At 41.6% G+C, this 22,728-nt stretch overlaps 1 long non-coding RNA gene across 3 annotated transcripts in view; it reads left to right on the top strand.

The window, feature by feature from the left end:
* Positions 1–21,696, top strand: part of LOC122237253 — a 36,763-nt gene extending 15,067 nt beyond the window's left edge. Inside the window, exons 1-3 of one of the 3 annotated variants that reach the window (XR_006215610.1) lie at positions 14,683–16,054; positions 19,134–19,476; positions 21,368–21,696. This is a non-coding gene — a long non-coding RNA (uncharacterized LOC122237253). Of the gene's footprint in view, positions 1–14,682; positions 16,055–19,133; positions 19,477–21,367 lie in introns of those variants that run through there. The other 2 variants (XR_006215617.1, XR_006215573.1) reach the window with 2 other exon arrangements.
* Positions 21,697–22,728: the final 1,032 nt, after the last annotated feature.

Genomic DNA, 22,728 nt, shown 5'->3' with positions numbered 1-22,728 from the left:
CTCCCCTGAGCAACCACTAAGGCTGTGAGAAATTGCTGGCAGGAGACAGTGAAAAAGAAAATTAGATATGAGTTAGTAACGCTGATACAGCAGCAAAAAGGCTAATGTAGTTTTGGGCTTTGTTCCCAATGGTTTCATCAGCAGAGAACTGAGGTGAGAGTCCCTCTCTAATAGCCTTTCTCAAACCCCACCTGGAAAATTACATTAAATTCCAGGCACTTCAATACCATAAAGACGTAGAAAAGCTGAGGGGAGTTCAGAGAAGAGTAATAAAAATGATGGGGAGGTTGGGAGAATTGATTTACTGGGAAAGATTAAAATAACTAACTATGTACAGCACGTCTGGGTGGTGACTGGTGAGGAGCAAAGGAGAAAACATAGCAGCCTATAAATAATGGAAACATGTAAACACCCGCGGGAAGTTATTTCGCATGGTACAAGGAGGCACAATCCCTAAGTAATGAGGGGAAGATGAAGAAAAGGACAATTTATGAAGAATGCTGGAAAAGTTGTGTTGGGTTTTCGAAAGACAGAGAGAGAGGAGGGAGAGAGAAATTAAAGATACCAAGAAGTAATGTTCCAATTCAGCAAGAGGAAATCCCTTTTTTTTTCTTTTGAGGGTGAGAGAGGGAGAGAGAGAGAGAGGGAGTGTGCAAGCAGGAGAGGGGCAGAGAGAGAGAGAGAATCGCAAGCAGCTTCCACTCTCAGCACAGAGCCCGATGCAAGGCTCAATCCCACCAACCTTGAGACCATGACCCGAGCCAACATCAAGAGTCCAATGCCGACTGAGCCCCCCAGGCACACCCGCCATTTTTCTCCATACTTTGGCTTCCAGTCTACCCTGGGCACGTACTACTCTGACGGAAACTACACGGATCATTGTCCTCCCTTCCTGTAGCCTGGAATCTCAGTGAGAGTGGAAATCAGTTTTGCTCACTGGTGACTTCCCAGCCCTGGATGCACTGCCTGCCTTACGGTCACTGTCCCATGAATATTGGCAGGATGCAAGGCTGAGTGAATGAGCAGACTGCAAAGAAACAGAATAAAATAAAGCATTTATTACCAAAAATGATATGTAGTAATGTAGTCATGGCGCCAAAGATCTAGAAGCATCATTGTTATTGATTGTAAGACACAGAATTTTAGCATTAGAAGAGCCTTTCTATTAAAAGTCTCATATTCACTGATTCTCAACTTTTTTTCCCAAGCCAGTTCATGTGTGCACTTCAGGCTTTTTTAATATATACGTTCATTTGCTATTTTTTTATTTGCACCTAGAATTTTATGCACCATGTCCAGCCCACTAATACGTTTCCACCCCTTTCCTTCCACTGTAAAAAAAGCTTATCAGAATGCAACTCATTGAGAGTGACATTATCACAGGGATAACCTTGAAGCCACTCTAGTCCATTAAAAACAAAAAAGTGGGGCGCCTGGGTGGCTCAGTCCGTTGATCGTCTGACTCCAGCTCAGGTCATGATCTCACGGTTCGTCAGTTCGAGCCCCGCGATGGGCCCTGTGCTGACGGCTCGGAGCCCGGACCCTGCTTCGAATTCTGTGTCTCCCTCTCTCTGTACCCCTCCCTAGCTTGCACTATGTCTCTCTCTCTTTCTCTCCCTCTCAAAAATAAATAAAACATCATAAAATTAAAAAAATAAAAACAAAAACAAAAAAGTAAATACTTGGTGGACTGTTTGTTAGCAACGCTTCCCTAATTACCCTTGGGGGTACTTCCTCGCGGCCCACCTCCCCTAGAGGACTTCAGCCTCCGTGTGGGCAGCTGTGACGTAAGTCTGCCCTGTCCCGGGTGCATGAGAACATTTTCTGAGTTTCTGAACGTTGAATGGCAAGGTTACGCGTTCCACTACTCACACCTTGTTTGTGTGTTGACATATCACAGACCAGCCTGCTGTCCCAGCTCACCACCGTATTTGCAGCTTAGCTGGAGTGTCTTTGCCCCGGGTGACCCAGTTCATGGCACAGCCCAAACCATAGGAATGGTTCCACTGTAGATTTACCGAGCTTATCAGCCTCCATTCTTAGTCTGCTATGGTCTTCAGAAAGGAGGAAACAGAGTCTTGAAGAAGTTAAGTCACTAAGTCGATCGAGCAACGGAGCTCAGACTGTGGCCACGAGGGCCACCTGCAGACCCCACTGTCCGCCCGCTCCTCTACGGCCTCCCGGGGACCCCTCCCCACACTCCAAATTTCTCCGCAGCAGCTCACCGAGTAAAACTACCGAGTACCAGTTGGTGAAGGTTTGCAGGGAACGCGGGGTTTTCTTTGTCAGTTGAACCAACACTCCTGAATTGAAGTTATGAACTTCAGAGGCCAAGTCCAGACAGCTCTTGATGCGTAAATGGCTTTCTGAAAACGTCAACTTCAAAACCTAAAGTGCCATCTACGGAATCCCAATCCCCCGGTAACACCTACAATAAAACAGGATAAATACCTTCCAGGGAGAAAGTGAGGACAGGGAGCCGTGCTTTTCACGTGACTCAATAAACTTGCTAAATGCTCCCCAGTCCCCGGGCATTTTGTAGGTAGTGGGTATATAGAGGCAAACAAGACCCAGGCTTGCCCTGCCAGCCCAGGATACAAAAAAAACCATGTCAACATAGTATGCTGTGTGGCCAGTGGAGGACAAGGTGCTGTCTTGTGGGCAAAAACCCTAAAAGAAGGGACGCCTGCAGTGAGTCTAAGAGTGTGCCCAGCAGGGGATCGTGGAACAAAGACCGGAATCAAGAAAGAGCACGGCGCACTCGGGGCACCGTGTCAGGGGCTCTGGGGCAGAGGGGAACGGAAGAGTGGATGTCGCCCCTGAGGAAGTGCAGGGAGCCCAGGTGATGGGAAGCTGGGAAGTTGTAATAGGATCTGTCCGATAGGCCAAGGGGACCACAGATGTTCGGAAAGTGAAGAGAACAGTGCGGTGAGAGGTCCCCGGGCGTGCCCGCCGCGGAACCCAGAAAGTTCAGAACACAGCTCTAAGGTTTGACACTTTAGGTGACAAAGTCGAATCTGATCTGAGCTCGAGGCCGCAAAACCTGACCTGCACTAGTCTGAAGCCATGTGTACGCTTTATCCGCTGAACGTGATACCTGATTCTGAGCAGAAACATTCGTGCTTTGGAATTGGAGCTGCTACCTCGGGTCCTGCTGGGGGTGTTAACTAGCATATGGCATGTATCGTGCATGGCCTTTCTAAAATCTACAGCATTCCAAAAGCCAGCCGGCCCCAGGCAGGCCCGTACCACTCGGCAGCCCCGTGAAGGATGGAGGGGAGGGGCCGTGATTTGAGGTGGGGAGTCCAGATGAGCTATGGGGGTATGTTCAAGCGATGGGGCTGGGGAGGGGGGGCGGAACTGTGGAGGAAGGATGGAGGAAAAGAAAGGATTCTGAAAAACGACTCGGAGGGAAATCAGCAGAATTTGGTGACTGTGAGAAATAGGACGGGGCTGGGGTGGGGACAAGGACGCCGAGTCTCTTGCTGGGTGCGCGTGTGGGTGGTGATGTCGCCTTAGAGACGGCGTTCACAGGCAGCAGGGCAGGATTACGAAGTCACACAATAAGGTTACGCTTGAGCGTAGCAGTTTGAAGTACAACGAGGCATCCAGCTGGAGCTGTCCAGGGAGCTGGGCATGTACGTAGAAGCTCAGGGGAGCCGTTTGGCAACGCATCTGATAGGTCAACATCTGATAGAGTGAGGGGCGCCTGGGTGGCTCAGTCGGTTAAGCGTCCAACTCTCGATTTCGGCTCAAGTCATGATCTCACGGTCATGGAATCTAGGCCCGAGTCAACTCTGTGCTGAGCATGGGGCCTGCTTGGGATCCTCTCTGTCCCTCTCCCTCTGCCCCTCCCCTGCTCACACACACACACGCGCGCGCACTTTCTCTCCCTCAAAAACTAAATAAGTAAATAAATAAAATAAAACAAAACAAAACAAAATAAAATAAAATAAAATAAAATAAAATAAAATAAAATAAAATTTGACAGAGTGATCCCAAGCAGAGACCTTTCTGAGGTACTTTCTGCGTGACAAGCAGAGAAAGGCCGAGAGCATCTGGCCAGGCTCTCCAAAATCTCCCTAAAGAAGGTCTGTTATATACAGTGGAGGCAGGTGCAGGAGAGCAGAGAAAAGGCTCTCAGGTTGCCCTCATCGTCTGTTCCCCCTGCCTTTCTTGCGCTGGCTTGGTCACCTACAAAGCTGCTTGCTCCCATTGGCCCCGTTAGCACCAAAACACCTTTCTTGATAGAGCCTCTCCTACTCTCCAGTGGCGGTCACTATCCATGTACTGTTTTGTTAATTCCAGGGACAGGTTCTCAGCTGAACAACACGGTAGCAACTCATACACCATTATATGGCGCGAAAATAGAAACACATCGTGGGCTTTCTCTTCTGTTGTTACAGAGGTGGAAGAATGTGGGTTTGCCCATCTTCTGAAATTGGCGCAATAAATAGTTACAGAATTTCCTGAGCTGACTTTTCATTACGTAGAGGTAGACATAACAATACAACAATCATGTATGCTTCCACCACCACACTTTTCCTAGCGCTAGATTCCTTACATACACATTTCTAGTCTTCTCCAGATAATCTCGGAAATAGTTTCCAAAGTCATTTGTAAGACACAGATGCGTCCCCTAGTAATAAACTACTGAATTCCACAGCAGAGAGAATGCGTAACAATGTACCCAGCAAACAGTCACCAACAAGGGGCTGAATTCCAAAGTGCAGTTCTGGAACAGAAAATAAACGATGGAACTGCCAAGGATTGCAAAGTCATTTTCCGTGAAACAAATTCTTCCCATTCAATTAACATAGAGGGTAGCATAGCCATTTTCTGTTTTTGCCATTGGGATTCATTGCTTCTTTCAAATGGACAAAACTGTGTTTTGAAAGACCCAGCATAAAGCTGCTAGAGACAAAGAACCTAAGAACCAAGTCTTAGATAAGAAAAAAGGCAAAGATGAAAAAAAGACATTTAACAATACAGTATCGCTATCTTTCTTTATTTCTCTTTTAACAGCCCGAGTAGGGGGGCTGGATGTTCGACTCCATAAGAGCGTTTGAGGAACTCAGGTTTCTTCCCTGGTCAATCTTCACCCTGGGATATTGAGCTTGTCTGCCATGGTCAAAGTTGAGTCTCAAGGTCATATACATCTCAACTCATGGGAAGGAGAAAGATAGGAGGGTGAACGTGTGATACTTGAGGCCCAAGTCTATCATTGCCATAAGTCCCTTCTGCCTACATCCATGGCTAGAAATTGATCAGGTGGTCAAACCTAGCTGCAAAGGAGACTGGGAAATTGAGTCTCTGGCTGGGTAGTGATGAACTCAGCTAGCCACTCGTTGGGAGAAGGGAAGAATGAACCAGAATCTACAGTGGTCCCCACCTATCTGTGCCCCCCCTCGCCCCCCACGCCGCATTGAGCCCAGGGATAAGGTTAGCCCAGTCAGGTACTATCTCAGGATTCCTGAACTACCCATAGGTCAGATGTCTGCATGGAGATGAAGTAAACACATTTAGAAGACTTAACAGAAAGGAACGGACATGTGATTGGGATGCATAAAGTGAAAATTAGACCATTGTCTTTTAAGCTTACATTTGTTTCAAATTTAAAGAAGAAGGAGGAAGAGGAGGAGGAGGAGGAGAAGGACTAAAAGGAGGAGAAAGAGGGGAAGAAGGGGAAGAAGGAGCTAATGCTGGGCCATCGCTTCAACTCTCTAGAATGCGGTGAAGGTAAATGAGGTTGTGCCTTCCCCTGCTTTGCATTCTAAGAGGCACTGCAGCTTGTGCAAAGAACAGTACAGACTCCAAGCTTGGACTGCCAAAGCAGAGTCAGGAAGAACACACGGAAATCCACTGTGATTTCAGAAAAATGCTAGGTGGGAGTTTCCAAAAAATGGAAACCTTAGTGAACAGCACCCCTCTCACGTTGTAATACAATATAAAGGAGAAAAGCTTGGACCAAAGTCAGAAAGCCTAGGTACAAGCACAGATATGGCATGAACTAGCTAGTTTACTACCTATAAAACAGGGAAAATAAGTTCCTTTTATGTTATTATAAGGATTCAAATGTAAGGTATGTAAGGATAGCCAAGATCTAATGGGTGCTTACTGTGTGCCAGGCACTACTGAAAATACTTTACAAATCCTCAAGTCTTTGATCCTGACGAGAACCCCTACACAGGTAGGGATAGAGGGCCAAACAAACTAAGGCAGAAAGAGGAATGCAGTTTTGTCCCAGGCCACGAAGTTGGAAGAAATGGAGATGGGATTCAGATCCGGGCCACCTGATTACAAAGTCAGTGCTTTTAAGCACCAGGCTAACTGGCTTGGTGGAGAATAGGTGTTTAATAAATGTGGACAATGACACCAAAGGCAACTTTCATGATTCTTAAAGTATCCGTCAGTCTCGTCGGTCTCCCATCCCCTGAGAAAACGCAAATAAATATTCTTTACAAACTAGTAATACCCAGATGTGAATCGACACCAGTATGATTAATATTGGACTGGGTTCAATCTCCTTTTCAAATAATTAATTAAGCAGCACAGTTGGAACGTGTAAAGTTTAAGTCCAATAGATTCCCATTTAGTGTAGACACTACACTCTATACCGCAAGGCACAAATTGGCCCAGTTTCTATTGAGACAAACCATAGCTGATCTGTCTACTGCCCACCAAGTGAAAAGTTCTCATTCTAGTTATAGAAAACAAAAATGAGGCTCTGAATGGATCTCCTCACCTTGATACATGGCTTGTTTTCAAACCATTAATCCATAACCCAAAGGTCCTGGCCTTCATGTCATCCGTTAAATATAAAATAGTATATCTTAAATAGAAGTGGAGAGGATAATTCAGTCACTGCATTACACATTGTATCAATTCTTTAATCTCTCACAAACTTCACAGCATAGTCTAAATTCTGGCATTTGCCTCAAATCCTCAGCCCTTTCTAGACAGCAGTAGCTAATCGAATGGGTTTATAATTTGTTCATACATTTGTCACGTAGCCCTTAATATAGTCCCTTGAATGTGCTCAGAACAATTGGGTGTGGTTCCCAATTTAGCCTCGTGACAAGCTGTCACGTGTTTCGGAGATAAAAACAGCTAAACAGGAATTTTGAAACTTAACTCCTGTTCTGAACTAAAAATATAGAATTAATCATTACAAAGCATACCCAAAAGGCTACTCTATATGATATTACGTATATGTTTTGATTTTCTTGTTGGGTTTTTTTGTTTGTTTCGTTTGCTTCCGCATCTCCTTTGTTGTACTTGTAAGTAGAGTCACTCTCTCCTGATAACAGTGTGCTGTCCCCCCATGAAGGTTTCATTTAGGATCGGGGCGGGGGATGCTTTCAGCCATCATGCATCAGGAAATGCTCATCCCCGGAATCATCGGCCCCTCTCTGACCCTTCACTCCAGTCCAAAACTGTCATAGGGACAGATATCGTAAAACTCTTTCCCTTCTTCTGATTCCCCCTTTGCCTGCTATTTGGCAAATTTTAGGAGCTCTTCCTTGATGGGAAAACATCAGGCTATATTGTAAGTAAAGGGAGCTGACTTATATTTGGATTCCTCGATGTACCAGGATCACACCAGCTTCCATTATCTCCTTATATCTGTGTAACAGCTCTGGAAGGTTGATACTGTTTGTAATCATTTCATATTATTTGTATTTTTATAGATCTATAGCTGGCATACAATAAACTGTACCAAAGTATATAACGTGATAAGTTTGACATATTTATACACCCAGTGAATCAAGATCACTAGCATAGCCATCATTCCAAAAGTCTCCCCACGTCCCTTTGTAGTTCCTCCTCCCACCCCTGTCTGTCCTACTCATCTCCAGGCAACCACTAATCTCTCTATAACTCTACGTGAGATTGAACTTTCTAGAATTTTACCTAAGTGAAATCATCCTGTATCTACTTCTTTTTGTCTAGCTTCTTCCATTCAGCACAACTATTTTGAGTTTCCTCAGTGTTGCAGCATATTTCAGTAACTCATGTGTTTTTATTGTTGGGCAGTATCCCAATGTATCGATGTTCCAGAGTTCATTCATCCAGCTGCAGGGTACATTTGGGTATGTTCCAGGTGTTTTGGCTATTATTTTAAAATCTGGGTTTGTCTTTTTATGAACATATGCTTCTATTTCTGTTGAGTACATACATAGGAGTGGGATATCTGGATCACATAGTAAGCATACATTTAACGCTTTAAGAAAGTAACAAAATGTTTTCCAAAGAAGTTGTAAAATTTCTACCAGCCGTGTGTGAGAGTTCCAGTTCCTCCAAATCCACACCGACACTTAGAATGGTCTTTTTTTTTTTTTTTTTTTTTTCATTTTAGCCGTTCTAATAGGTGTGCAATGGTATCTATCACATTCTGGTTTTATTTTGCATTTCCCTAATGAGCAATGATGTGGAATCTCTTTTCATGTACTGATTTGTCATTCATAAATTTTTTCAATTTGTCTATTCAAATTATGTCTATTCAAATATTTTGCCTATTTTCTTGAGTTTCGATAGCTACATTCTGGATATAAGTCCCTGGACATATAAGTCCAGTCATAATTTACAAATATGTTCTACCAGATTATGACTTTTCTTTCCATCCTCTTAATGCTATCTTTGAAAGTAATTGTGTCTTTCTGTGTTGTATCTGAAAAATCTTTACCTAATATCACAAATATACATTTCCTTGTTTAATTATAGAAGTTTTATAGTTTTTTGTTTGATGTTTTAGGTCTGTGATCCATTTTGAGTTAACCTCTATGTACAAGATGTGAATTAAACGTTTTGAATATGGATAGCCAATTGTCCCACACCATTTGTCAAAAGCTGTCTTTCTCCACTGAATTCCCTTTGCATCTTTGTCAAAACTTAGCTGTCCATGCTGACAAAGGTGTGGGGCAACAGGGACTCTCAGAACTCATTGCTGGGGGGAATGCAAAATAGTATGCCCTTTGGAAGACAGTTTGATAGTTTCTTACAAAATTAAACATACTCTTACCATATGATCCAGCAATTGAGAACCTTGGTATTTTCCCAAAGGAGTTGAAACCATGACTACACAAAAACCTGCACCCAGCTGTTTATAGCAGTTTTGTTCATAATTGCCAACACTTGGAAGCCACCAAGATGTCCTGCTGTAGGTGAAGGGATAAACTGTGGTACATTCAGGCCAGGAAATATTATTTGGTGCTAAAAAGAAATGAGCCATCAATCCATGGAAAGACATGGAGGGAACTTCAGTGCCTAGTATTAAGTGAAAGCAGCCAATCTGAAAGCACCACATGCTGTATGATTCCAGCTGTATGACATTCAGGAAAAGCAAAGCCATGGAGACACTAAAAAGATCAACGGTTTCCAGGGGCTTGAGGGGTGGAAATATAAATAAACAAAGTGCAAACGGTTTAGGGGGTAGTGAAAATACTCCATATGGTACCATGACAATAAATACGTGTCCTTATACATTTGTCCAAACCCATTAAATGCACAACACTAAGAGTGAACTGTAACGTAAATTATGGACTTTGATTATGAAGTATCAGTGTAGGTTCATCAACTGTAACAAACGTAACAAACTGTAACAAACTCTCATGAGGGGTGCTGGTAATGGGGAAGGCTATGCATATGTGCAGACCAGAGGTATATATGAATTTTAGAATCAATTTCTTAATTTCTAAATTAAAAAAGAGAGAGATTTTGATTGGGATGGGCTTAAATCAAGATGTCAATATCCAGGGGCGCCTGAGTGGCTCGGTCGGTTGAGCGCTCGACTTTAGTTCAGGTCATGATCTCACGGTTTGTGAGTTCGAGCCCCGCATTGGGCTCTGTGCTGTCAGCTCAGAGCCTGGAGCCTGGTTCAGATTCTGTGTCTCCTTCTCTCTCTGCCCCTCCCCAACTTGTGCTCTGTCTCTCAAAAATAAATAACATGTAAAAAAAATTTTTTTTAAAAAGGTATCAATATCCAAAAAATGTACATCTTAACAATACGTAAATATGGTATATCTTTCCATGTATGTAGACCTTTCATCTATCTCAGCCCTGGTTTATAGTTTGCAGTGAATTGATATTGAATATCTTTTGTCATATTTACCCTTAAGTATTTTTATCCTGTTAAATGTTGTTTCCATTTTAATATCTGATTATTCATTAAGGATTTGTAGAAATACAATTGATTTTTTGTATATTGATATTTCATCCTACAGCCTTGCTCAACTAATGTTTTAAGTCCAGTAGCTTTTTGTGGGTATCATCAAATTTTCTACATAGATGATCACGTCATGTGCCAAACAAAGATAATTTTTCTTCTTACTTTCCAATCTGGATACTTTTATTTCTTTCTCTTGCCTTATTGCTCTGGCTAGAGTCTCTAGCACAATGTTGGATAGAAGTGGTAAGACTGGAAATCCTTCTTTTTCCTGAATTTTGAAGTAAAGCACTCAGTCTTTCATAAGTATGATGTTCAAGTGGTTTCTCTGTAGACCTTTTATCAGATTGAGGAAGTTTCTTTCTATTCCTAATTTGCTGAGGATTTTATCAGGAATTATTTTAATTTTGTCAAATGCTTTTTCTGGGTTTTATCAAGATGATAATGTTTTCTTTTTTAGCCTGGTAAGAAGATGAATTACATTGATTTTTTTTCTTTTTGAGAGAGAGAGAAAGAAAGAGAAGGCACAAGTGAGCAAAGGGCAGAGAGAGAGAATCCTAGGAGGGGCAGAGAGAGAGAGAGAGGGAGACAGAGAAGCGGGGCTCATCTGAAACAGGCTTGTGTTTTACCCAAAGCAGGGCTCGTGCTCACCCCAACCAGGGCTCAAGCTCACCCAACATGGGACTCAAATTCACAAGCCATAAGATCATGACCTGAGCCAAAGTCAGAAGCTTAAGGGCTGACCCACCCAGATGCTCAAAATTGATTGATTTTTTTATTGGTAAATCAACCTTGCATTCTTGGGATAAATCCCACTTGGACACGATATATGATCCTTTTTATATATTGTTGGATTCAATTTGCTGAAATTGAGGTCTTAAAAGATGAGGGATATGGTCTTTCATTTTCTCCTCTTGTAATGTCTTCCTGTGGATTAATTCATAAAATAATTTTTTTAATGTTTATTCCGACAGAGAGAGAGAGAGAGAGCGAGCATGAGTCGGGGAGGGGCAGAGAGAGAGGGAGACACAGAATTCAAAGCAGGCTCCAGGCCCTGAGCTGTCAGCACAGAGCCCGACATGGGGCTCGAACTCACGAAGTACAAGATCATGACCTGAGCCGAAGTTGGATGCTCAACTGACTGAGCCACCCAGGCGCCCCAATTCATAAAATAAATTTTAAAATAATTCCTTTACTTTAATTTTCTGAGTTTACCTTGAAATTGTATTTCTTTTTCCTTAAGTGTTTGGTAGAATTTACCAGTGATGCCTCTAAGCCCAGAGTTTTGTTTGTGGGAAGGTTTTTAACTACAAAATTAATTATGAATTTAATAATTAATATTAATATATATGCTATATTTGTATAATATTAATATTAAATTATTAGTAGGGCTAATATTAATTATTAGGGCTATTATCAATATAAAATTAGGGCCACTCATGTTATCTATTGCTTCTTGAGTCAGCTTTGTTATTTGGTAGTTTATGTTCTTCCAGAAATATGTCCATTTAATCTAACTTGTTTAATTTACTCACCATCAAACATTAGTATCAATTGTTCCTAATATTCTCTTATTTTGTTTTAACTTCTGTAGAATCTGTGGCAATGTCACCTCACCCTTTTGATATCTATAAATTTGTGTCTTCTTTTCCTGATCACTTTGGCTAAAAATTTGATTTTAATAATCTTGTCAAAAAAAAAAAAAGCAGCCATGGATTTCATGGATTTTTTCTACTGTTTTCATGTTTTCTATTTCATCAATTTCTGCCCCAATCTCTATTTTTCCTTTCTACTGCTTACGTTAGGTTTATTGACTCTTATTTTTCTAGTTTCTTAAGATGGAGGTTGAGATCATTGATTTAAGAACTTTCTTCTTTTCTACCGTAGGAAGGTGGCACTATGAATTTCCCCCTAAGTATTAACTTAGCAATGTTCCAGTTTTTGATACGTTGTATTTTCATTTGTATTCACTTTAAATCACTTCATAATTTCAGTTCTAATTTCTTCTTCAAAACGGGATTATTTAAAAGTGTGTTATTTAGTTTTCCGTATTTGGGGATCATCCAGAGACGTTTCAGCTAGTTGAGTTCTATTATGATCAAAGAACATTTGTATGACTTAAATCCTTTTAAATTTAGTGAGATTAGGTTTTTTTTTTCATTTTTTTTAATGTTTATTGTTATTTTTGAGAGAACAGGGTGAGAGTGCAAGCAGGAGGGGGGCAGAGAAAGAGGGAGACACAGAATTCGAAGCAGGCTCCAGGCTCTGAGCTGTCGGCACACAGCCCGACCCGGGGCTCAAACCCACAAACCGGGAGATCATGACCTGAGCTGCAAGTCAGACGCTCAGCCAATTGAGCCACCCAGGCGCCCCTTTAGTGAGATTAGTTTCATAAATATTCCTTGTGCACTTAAACAGAATATATACTCTGTTGTGGGGGATGGGGAGATTGTTCTATAAATGTCAATTAGGTCAAACTGGCTGTTAGTGTTGTCAAAATATTCTATAGTCTTAATGATTTTCTGTCTACTTGTTCTATCAGTTATTGACGAAGGTTATTGAAATCTCAAATTATAATTGCGAATGTGGCCATTTCTCCTTGCCGTCTTTCACATTTCATTTCATGTGTGTTGAAGTTTTGTTTATTAGGTACACAAACATTTCGGATTTTTATGTTCTCTTGGTGAACTGATTCCTTTATTAATGTAAGATGAACTTTTTTATCCTTAATATCATTCTTTGCTGTGAAATCAAGCTTGTTTGATGTGAACAGAGCCCCTCCTGCTCTCTTTTGTAGACTATTAGCATGGTATATATTTTTCTATCCTTTTACTTTTAATCCATCTGTGCCTTTGAAGTGTGTTTCTTATAGGCAGTATGTAGCTGAACCTCACTTTTTTAAATCCAGTATATCTCTGTTTGCAGATGTTTCCACCATTTGCTTTTAATGTGATTATTAGAGTGGATAGGTTTAAACTTATCATCTTGTTATAGCTCTTCTTTTTTATTATTTTAGGAATTAATTTAGAGTTTTATGCCACACCTCTTTAACTTATTGTGATATTATATACCATTCCATGTATATATAGTACAAGAACTTTACAGGGGCACCTGGGTAGCTCAGTCAGTTAAGCAGTTGACTCTTGATTTCAGCTCAGGTCACGATCTTGTGGTTCGTGGGTTCAAGCCCCACATCCGGCTCTGCGCTGACAGTGCAGAGCCTGCTTAGGGTTCTCTCTCTCTCCCACTCTCTCTCTCTGACCCTCCCCTGCTTGCTTGCACACGCATGCACACACGCTTGCTCTCTCTCTCAAAAATAAACAAACAAACATCCAAACAAAGAACCTTACAATAATATACTTCAATCTCTCCCCTTCCCGGTCTGTGCTATTGCTGTCACGCATTTTACTTTTCCATATGTGATAAACCCCACGGTACATTGTTATTATTTCTGTTTAAACAGTCAACTATCTTTTAAAGAGATTTAAATAAGAAAAAAATATATATATATTTGCCCATGTAGTTATTATTTCTGGCACTCTTCATTCCTTTATATAGATCCATATTGCCATGTGGTATCTTTTTCCTTCCGCCTGAAGGATTTTAACATTAACAATTAATATTTACAATTTAAGGGTTCCTATCATATGAGTCAGCTGATGCTACCTTCTTTTAGCTTCTGTATGACGGAAAAAGTCTTCACTTCACCTCTGTTTTTGAACTATACTGTTGCTGGGTATATAATTTGAGTTTGACAAATTTGTTCTTTCAGTACTTTAAAGATGTTACCCACTGTCCTACTGCTTACATTGTTTCTGAAAAGACATCTGCGGTCATCTTTAACTTTGTTCCTCTGTATGTGATGCGTGGTTTTCTTAACTGGTTGCTTTTAAGATTTTCTCTTAACACTAGTCGTTAGCAGTTTGGTTGTTGCGTGCCTTTGGTACACTGTTTTTTTGTTTGTTTGTTTTCACATTTCTTATGCTTCAGATTCACCAAGCATCTTGGATTCTTGTGTTTATAGTTTTTATCAAATTTAGAAACCTTCTGGCCATAATTTATTCAAATATTTTTTGTTTCCTCCTCTCCCTCCTCTCTTTTAAGGACTCCAATTATTTGTATATCAAGCTGCTTAAAGTTGTCCCATAGCTAGTTGATGCTCTATTCAAGTTTTTTAATGTCTTTTTTTTCTGTCTTCCATTTTAGATAGTTTCTGTTGCTGTAGTTTTGAGGGCACACATCCCCTGTTTTGCAATGTCTAATCTGCCATTAATCCCATCCAATGTATTTTTCATCTCACACATGTACTTTTTTTCTCGAGAAGTCGAGTTTTAATCTTTTCTTGCACCTTCCTTGTCTCAAAGTTTCTTAATAAAGAACATAGTTATAATAACTATTTCAATTTATTTTTCCATTCACTCTAAAATATTTATCAGTTCTACATCAGGTTGAATTGAATGCTTTTTTTTTTTTTTTCCTTCTCATTAAGGGCTGCATTTTCCTGCTTCTTTTTCAGGTCTGGTGATTTTAATTGGATGACAAACATGATATATTTTATCTTGCTGGGTGCCAGATACCTTTTATTCCCATAAATTTGATTGAGCCTTGTTCTGGGATGAAGTTGGCTTAAAATAGCTTGATCCTTTTTGGTGTTTCTTGCAAAATACATTAAGTGGAACTGAAATAGTATTTAGTCTGAGGATAATTATTCTTCACAACTGAGGCAAGACGCTTCTGTGTGCTCTGCCCAACGCTCTCTGAATCTTGAGGTTTTCTAGTCTGGTTGGTAAGAAGACGCACTGTTCCTGGTAAGCTCCAAGTACTGTTACCTTGCATCCTTTAAACCGGTCTTTCTCTATTCTCAGGTTATTTCCATATATTCGTGTACTAATCAGCTCCTTTCTAGAGGGCAGTAACTAATCAAATGTATTTATAAATCGGTCATACATCTGTCACATGCTCCTTAATATAGTTCCTTGAGTGTGCTCAGAACCACTGGGTGTGGTTCCCAAATAAGATAGCCTCATGACAAGCCATCACATGTTTCTGAGATAAAAACAGTCACCCAGGAATTTTGAAACTTAACTGCTGTTCTAAATTAAAAATATAGACTAATCATTATAAAGCATGCCAAAAAGGTATGCTAAATTACATCGTATTGACTTTACGCAGGTTTTATTTTTCAGAGGCATTTTCTAATTCAAAGTCAAACCAAGAATGAATTCCTTTGGGAACAATTTTAAGCACCCCGTTGAATGAAAACCAAAAGAATATCTCCAAATGGCCTGAGTCCATTATTTAAAGATGGTACTATACTTCAAACCACTTCTCCAAGAAGAAGTCATGGTTTGTATAAGAAGGAAAACTTAGGACAGTTGGTTTATCACACTTTCACAAGGGGTAGGTATAAGCCAAGTGAGTCAATATATAGTCACATTGCAGGTGAAAACAAATTTTAACAATTTTGTTTATATTTTCATAATTCCTGGAATACAATATATATCAATAATTGCTTGCTGAATAAATTGATGAGTTTCAATGAAAAGTTCCCTTTGCTTAAATTTTGGTCAGGTTCTAAAATCATCCGTTGGGTATTATATGGACATACTGAAAAATCGGGGGTTTATCTAAGGATAAAACTCAATAGTTGAGCAATTTTTTAAAAGTTTGCTAAAAAATAAAAGCACCAAATGTGACCCATGACTACAAAAACAGTAAGTTGTATTTATCCAAACTATGGTAATAATTTTATTATTTCTATTTTATTTTTAGTATTCCTATATTCTGAGCCTCTGCTACTTGAAAAAAACATAGGACCCAAGTGTCTATAGTAACCAGCTAATGAGAACATAGAGCAACTAATTTGAGATGCAGTTCAGCCATTTCAAGGTACTGATGCATTTGAGAACATATTTAGGACCCCATGGAACACAGAATAGGGCCATGGCTCGTGGATATGAGCTCAATGTGACTAAGCTGTATTTTCAGGCAGGTTAATTCCCCTGCTTCAACAGGAAGCACTGTTAAAATAATACAACTCTTCCACATAATATCTATATATTGACAGGAATAAGAATTTTGCATCTAGAACCAAATGAAAGTTCTGAGATGACCATAGTAGCACTCAACCTTCTTGCGTGGAAATACGCCAGCAGGAAGAAACAGGAAGCATATATATAGGTATATGAGAGTCACCACAAAATTTAAACTTGCTCCTCTGAAGCAGATCATCAAAAGAAACAGTCCTATTTCTAATTTTTCACCCACTTACCAAAGAGTCATTTATAACTTGAATCTATCTCACTTTAGACATGGGGCGAACGGCAGCATCATGGAAACAGCCTGCCCTGGGGTTTTATCCAACCAGAGACAGTCACATGCATCTCCCGAAGGGTGGAGACTCTCTTTCCTTGCCAATCCGGCTTGCTTTGAGTACTGCTCTAATCCAATTAGCCCTCATTTCCTCAGCCAAATTTAAGATCATAAACCTCTTCTGGAAAAATTCCAGAGACCATCCATCACATTCTGTCCGTCCTACTTGTTCTGTAGCATGCACCTAAACAGGTGTCCTCTTTCAGTGTGGGATAGGGACAAGGAGACCCAAGACAGTGGGAAGTCCAGGCATCCCTAGAACAGAAGAGGAAATCAAAACAAGCCACAAGGAAACCAGAAGTTGATTGGCCACAGATTCGTAATTCCGTTGAAGACAAACAATGAAAGTTGTATCCCTCTAGCCACGATGCATAATATCATCTCTCCGGTATTAAAGCTGTGGTCATCGGCCCATTTACATTTCAGCGAAGTGAATTCTATGGGAAATAAGGTATTTTTCCAAAGCTTCCTTTGTCCTTTTAGTGTCATGGAGTTCCGGTACCCTTAAAAGACATCACAAATCTACAATTGATAAACTGTTACAATTCCATTGCCTTTTCCTTTGGATTTTCCTGAAGGGGGAGAAATGAAACAACACCGGTTCTGTTGTTGTTGTTTTTTTCTTCAAAAGAAATCCATTTACTGTCAAAAAGGAGTCATCTATTGAAAGAATCTGTATCATCAAATCTGAGGACACTCTTTTAAAAGGCTATCCTCCTTGAAACAATAGGGATTTGAATGAGGCTGCCTCTGGGTTCTTACATAGTAGTATAAATTGACTATCCAGTTGAAGAAAATGAAGTTCATGGAAAATTGCCAGTGTTGGCCTAATTGCCTTAAAATGTGGACATCCCAGTCCTACAGTGTTTTAAGCAAGTATTGCATGTCTGTATAATCAGTGCTGTGGAGCCTAGCCTGGCAGTTAAGATCTGAATGTTGTCTGGTATTTTCTCTATCATATCCTCAACACTGTTCCATGCAATAGAGCAGTTGCCCAATACGTATTTATTGAAAGAACGAAGTGCATATTTTAAAAATTGTGTTATGCTTTTACCTCTTTTATTATCCTCTATTTTAATGACTTTCACGTTGCGGATTTTGCCCCAGACGGGAGGCAAATGTGAGGTGGGGAAACCATTAGTCACTGAAGCGACTAATGTTAACAAAATTGAACAGAGTCGCCTTCCTCTGGATAGAAACCAAGAGTCACCGGCAAAAGGGCATTCTGAGCGTGGCCTGGGTAAGCACAGGCCAACAGGCCCCAACTCAAAACCTGATTGTGGTCATCTCCATGAACCAATGATGCATCCACGGCCAAGGCTGGCCCGTCAGCCAGGACTTCTTTCATCCTCGGGCTCAGTCACAGGCGTCCAGGAACCATGAGCAAAAGACACGACGACCCCAAATGCTCCGAGCACAAGGCCCTTTCTTGACACATTTAGAACGCCAACAACTACAGCTCTCTTTTCTCTACTTCCTCTCGTCTCTGGCATGTCACCTCGGGCCTCACGAGCCGGGGCCCTCCTAAGTCCACACTGGGCATGCTCTGTCCCACAGCCCCGGGACCCTGCCCACCACGTGCTCCCCCAACAGGCAGCATGCCTGTTTGTTTCAGCTGTGTGTGTGCCATCACGAGCCGCGTCCATGTGTCGCGAGGCCAGCTGCACCCACTAAAACGAAGGAGGGAGGGGGAGGGACGGAACGAAAAACAGACTCTGGTCGACCGTCAGGAGATGCTCAGAGTAGGTCTTCCTTCCGCAAGAGCGCTTCCAATCCTGATCCCAGCACACTAGGAAAAGCCCTCTTTCCATCAGTCGGAAACAGAAATCTCCCAGAGCTGTCACACACCCTGTTATCACACAGACGCTAGGAGGCCAGAGGCAACAGCCAGGAGGAGCTCACACGATGTCTTGCGACATCCCACAAAATGGCTGGGAAACAGCCTGCACGACTGCTTTTAAAAGTTAAGTTTCTCCAAGGGCCACGCACACCGTCCGTAACGTTTGTGCGAGGAGAGCAGGACCAGTTGTTCAAGTCTGAACGTCCTGAGTACACTTTTGCTTTTAACTCTTTCTTTCCCGGTATCGAATGTTCCTTGGTATACTAACGGCAGTGGGGATCATAACCCAAACCACATCTGTCAGTAGAAGATCTTCAGAAGGAAACAGGAAAAAAACCAAAAGCCAAAAACCAAAAAAGCAGCCAGTTACAGGCACAACTTGCCCAGGGCTATTGAGATATTTGGTACGCCTATGATTTTCTTTTAATTAAAGTTAAGTTTTGGGGCGCCTGGGTGGCTCAGTCGGTGAAGCGTCCGACTTCGGCTCGGGTCATGATCTCACGGTTCGTGGGTTCGAGCCCCGCGTCGGGCTCTGCGCTGACAGCTCGGAGCCTGGAGCCCGCTTCGGATTCTCTGTCTCCCTCTCTCTCTCTCTGTCCCTCCCCCGCTCACACTATGTCTCTCTCTGTCTCTCAGAAAATGAATAAATGTTAAACAGTTTGAATACATTGTTTTAAAAATGTTTTCTAAGCAATAAGATGGAATGTAACTGGTGAATCGTGGCAGCTCTAAGAATTTTCTTTTACCATTAACCAGACCAGCAGAGAGCTCCCTTTGGTGTTTCACGTGCATCCCTGGTGGCCGTCACGACAATCATCTGACCCGACAGCCAACTGTCTCCCCACCGGATGCCTATGCTGGCTGGAAGCAAAAGGGAGAACACACATTGAGAATACTCGCTTGCGCTTCCTTTCCAAAGAAAATGATACAAGAGGCTACTTCTCAACGTCCACACGTTCCTCTCCGGTGAAGACAATGTTACACTGGAAAGTCTTCTAGAGGATGGATGGCAACGAACCCTGATGGTGGTGATCATTTCACGATAGATGTGGAAACAAAAACCCACCACGCTGGACCCCTCGTACGTCTACAGGGATGCGTATCCATTTTATCTTAATGAAACTGGAGCGGGGGCGGGGGGGGGGGGGGGGATTCTCCTAAAGACCTAAGAGAAAGCAGCCACCAAAGCACCCTGCAAGGAAAAGGTAGAACTCACACCCTCGGCCACCGTTCACGCCTTGGTAACCACACCTGCCGTGGCCGGGGCCATGCCGCGAACCTGAGTCCCGGAATTCGGGGCTACACACGGAAGGAGGTAGGGGGGTTGATTCCCACCATCCCTCCCCGTTCCACTTTTAACAGTGTAATAGCAGTTTTCAAATGGGACACGTCTGTGGACACACGGGGCGTCACGTGGAGTACATAACACGCGCGTGCGCGCACACACCCGAGGGGGGCTCGGTGGTTAACGCGTCTTTGCAATCCATCTGGCGCGTTCTCCCACCCCCGCGATTTCACTGCCCTTTCGTGCGAGTGACCACAAACGGTGGATCTAAGTTCAGCACGTTTCAAGGTCAAATGATGCAGCAAACAGAATTTGACCTCGAACAATATGCCTTTGTCCGTTCAGCCATCCACGAAAATGTGTGCACGCGCTGCGGTTCGCCCGCTGCAAGTTCATAAATCTTTCTCCCAGATCACTCGCCTCTTCATCTCAGCCTACAGAAAAGAAAAGACATCTGGATGTGTTTGTTCGTCCCCCTCCACCCCCCACCCCCCCATCCCCTCAATACACACGCAACAGCTGGAAGAACAAGGAGAGCATGTTTTTAAAATTCCATCGGTTCATGTAGGCACATAATCTGAAGCAGCTCCAAAATGGACATCGAGTAAAAAATACCAGTTTTCAAAAGTCTGTAATTATGTATTTACACAAATTACATAATCCTGTATGTATTTACATACAATTACAGATGATCAAGTGAATGACACAATGTTGTAGTGTTGATGAGATGAAATAGAAGGAAAACACCGGAAACTAAAGCCATTCGTTTCTCTACAAAACAGGACCTGGCAGGGACAGGTTCCCCAACACTGACCTGGCATGCCCTTCACACTGCCTGGGGACATTCACGTGACAGATGGGAGGGTGGTTCAGCCCGTGCCCGTTAAGTCTCTGACCAAGGTGCAAGTGTTGCCACCAGTAAGGTCGTGGTTTGGCCATCTGAGCATCTGTTTCCGAAAACTGGAACCACCCACTCCACACTGGCTCGGAGCAGCCGTCCGATGGGCTTTGGGTCTCTTACGACAAGACCCGGATGCAAACCCACTTGCTCTGAAGCCCCGCAGGACGATGCCCACGCCCAAACCCTGAGCCATCTACTCTCCCAGAACACTTATTTACATAAATTGCATAAGCCAATATTTATTTATTTACAGACCATTACAGTTTATTGTATCCATTGCCAAAAGCACGTAACATTTTGTTTTTCTTAAAAAAAAAAAAAAAAAGAAAAAGCTACCAAAACAAAGTGACTCCAAAAGTGGACGTTAAAGTAGCATTTTGTAGGAATGCATGGAGAGTTTCGTCTTTTTCCACAAATTGGTTGCTTTCTTTGAGGCCAAATACCTAGCATCTCAGGCTACTTTAAGACCACTTTTGGCTACCTCCTAAAATCAATCTCTTCAGTGCTAAGTATTGTACCTGTGACATCCTACAAACTTGCTTCTTCCCTGTGGTCAGATGTTTAATGTTTTCAGCCAAAAATATTAAATGCCTTTTGGGAAAACTAAAGCCTGAATATGTGCCCATTTCAGCAGCAGCCACGGGTTGAGTAATTCTGTTTAGAGAGAAAAGCAAAACGAGACATGAAGAGGACGTTCTGAGTTTATCATAAATCAACTATTTTACACTGCTTCTGTCCCCTCCCCCCCCCCAAATATTTGTTCATTCCAAATGTTAGACTTGGTTTTTCCTTAATGCACATCAGCAGGAGGGTTTTGCTACACGCTCAAACCTGGACCACAGAAGGGCCACGTGTGCTCGTGGCAATACGTCATGCACTCCTACTGGAAAACAGCTTTCACTCCACAGGGACATACTTTTCTTTTTCATAAAGAACGTGCATCAGAGCAAAACAAAGTTGGAATACTCAATTTTAAAATTAGTCACATAAATCCCAACACATTTTGTAACTGTCACTTTCCATGTCCCAACATAACGCTACAAAGTTGTTATATGTGGTATGAGAATTTGTTATAAATTCCTTTTTCTTAAATATTGCTTTAAGAATTTGGCTCTTTTCTCCTTAGGATATAGTAAGAAATAGTCTTCCTTGCCCAAGGGCAAGTTCCAAAATTATTGCTACTAAAGAAATATGTATTCTTACGCTTTTCAGCATAAAATGTTATAAAAGCCTCGTAAAAGATATTCTATATAGTAACCTCCCCTCTAAAAAAATTGAGCGCTTGTGAAGACCATTTTAAAAACAAAACACAGTCAACAAGTAAAATATTTTCCCCCTCATTGTCATTATGGATGAAGATTTATTAGTTTCGTTTTGCAAGTTTTACTTGAAGGATTCTATTACCATGTATTAGGACGGTTCTCACCGAAAGCAATTTTCTATAAAAGATCTTACAGTGACCCCCCTGGTACTTGTCTCATTTCATGTTTGATAAGCCACGTGCACGAATAAAATTCTCCAAGAATTATCCTTGTTTAATCTGACTCTTGTCCCTTTTAAAAAAAAAAAAAAAATCTGTTCTGTGTAGGCTTTCTTTTTTTTTCCCCCCGTTTTTGAGCATCTAAATCAGTACAATGTTTGATGTTAGACCTGTTGTCCTGGAGATCAACTAAAACAAAAGCAGAGTTATTGTTTAGCTTTGGTATATTCTGCAATAGATTTAAACACGTAGGATATATACCAACCCTTATATCTTCCAACCGTGGAGTTACAATGATGGAGTAAGTCACTTAATGAGAGAGGAAATATTACAGACACAGAATAAAAGTTTGAGACCCAGTTTTTCTTTAATCCTCTGGGATAAGCTATGAAACAAGCAGTCTGAAGAGTGAATACTCAGTGTCATGAATGATGTGCATAAGTTTACAATAATACGGGCACAAAAGAGATTGTCGCCTTTAGTACATTAGGGTCATTAGAATTTCTCACATCCATGCACCGTTATTTACTTGCATGAATTTACCACAGGTTCGTAGCGGACTTTGCCATTTAATGCTTACAGAGCCTAAAGCTTCCAAAATGCCTATCTGGCCTGTACATATTTCATTAAAAATAAACTCTATATAATAAATAAATATATAAAATAAATAAAATGTTGCCTTTGG

This window comes from Panthera tigris, chromosome A1 (assembly GCF_018350195.1).
Source record: "Panthera tigris isolate Pti1 chromosome A1, P.tigris_Pti1_mat1.1, whole genome shotgun sequence".
Lineage (NCBI taxonomy): Eukaryota > Metazoa > Chordata > Mammalia > Carnivora > Felidae > Panthera > Panthera tigris.
Note: the sequence above shows the minus strand (reverse complement) of the source record. Positions and strands in the feature narration are given on the sequence as shown.